Genomic DNA, 1,780 nt, shown 5'->3' on the forward strand with positions numbered 1-1,780 from the left:
CATCATCATCATCATCATCATCATCATCATCATCATCAAAGCACCTTTATTAACGAATTATTATAGCCATCAGCGGAAGTATCTTTGTTGACTTCACACTCACAGACACAACCAACTCATATGAACAACACATAGACCCGGCAAAAATGGAGCATTTTATTGAAAAGAACTCGTTTTGAGTACTTTGCACACAGTCTCCACTTCCAAGAATTTCAGAGATCTGAATGAACACACAATGAAGATATGAAACCCTCAAAGAGAGTTATCCGTAAAATCCGACATAACATTTATTACGAGAGAGAATTATGTGTATAATGGCTCGCTGTGCTGTCGTTTAAGACTTGAGTAATGATGAAAATGATGGCCGAATGGACAATATGAAATTATGGGAACTCACTACTGAGATGCCCCGTTTCTTGTTTATTCTCCACAATGCCTTTATACCTTTCTTTTCTCCTCGGAGCTCTCACTACAGACCAAAAATCCGCATGGGATTAAAATGCTCTTCTACCATCCAGCCTAAATCTGAACATGATAATAATATATTTATTTGTATGTTGAAAAGAAGTTTTACCTTTGGTGTTTCTGTTCTATTTGTGGACTAGCCACAAAGTCTGAACACTATGAGGTTATGACAAAACCAGGGATGAACACAAACCCGTGGATTATACGCACAACATGAACACACTCAGTGTAACATCACAATAATAACATAGTTATGACCAGCAGTTAGACAAAAAAGACACAGGAAACCAACGGTACACGCAAGACAAAAATGTAGGTGGATTAATTATCTGTTCTCTCTAAAGGTATGGACACGACAGCACATTAATATGTTTGCTGTTAGTTGTCAAGTTGCCACTTAATAGCAAAGATATGACGTGTCATTTTTAAAGGAACATCAGAGCGGGTTTGAGAATTGATGACTTTCATAGAAAATCCATCTTGTACACTGCGTTTAAAGCAAAATTTCATATCGCTAGTATTTACTCATATATTGTTGTTGTTGTTGTTGTTGTTGTTGTTGTTGTTGTTATACATTTTGAACATTGTCTTCTCAAAGTGGATGGCTTAACCTCTGACCTTATGTTATGTGGAGCAGTATTTAACCACTCTTTAAAATATCGATCATGCAGTCTTAATTAAGAAACAGATTTACTGCTTCCGCAAAACATTAACGGCATTCCACTGACTAGATTTTATTCATATAACAATATCAAAAGAAAAATGAGAAACTTTGACAACAGAATTTCTCCCGACCATACATGGTGAGGGTTTACTGGTTCTTTGACCCATTGACGTTCATTAAAAACCCACCCAGAACCGCATTTATGCTAGAAAGGGGTTAACTGATTATTTTTTAAAGGGAAGCAATATTTTACAAACTTGTCTTGACACAATTTACAATTCATAGCGAAAACAATAAAAATTAATTTGTTTGTTATCCCCCTTCCATTCACAAACGGGCCAGGATAATTAAAAGAATACGCATTATAATAATAGTTTGCTTCGGTTCCTTTTCGTAGACGAATTAAAAAATGACTACATTTCTTCTGATGCTATGTCAGAGATTGTTAAGAAGTGTATATATCAATGGTTGTTCTTTGGACAATGTTTTAGTTTGATGAATAGGAATGTAAGGGTTAACGTAGAATCAACACGTAGTATGCTTTAACAGCCCCACACAAGACGGTCAGCAATATTACACTTGGTTTGTTACAAGAAGTGACACCTGTAAAAACACCAGTCTTTTTTGCAACCTAGATATTTTGCCCCCCCC

Source organism: Aplysia californica, unplaced genomic scaffold, assembly GCF_000002075.1.
Source record: "Aplysia californica isolate F4 #8 unplaced genomic scaffold, AplCal3.0 scaffold01149, whole genome shotgun sequence".
NCBI classification, from domain to species: domain Eukaryota; kingdom Metazoa; phylum Mollusca; class Gastropoda; order Aplysiida; family Aplysiidae; genus Aplysia; species Aplysia californica.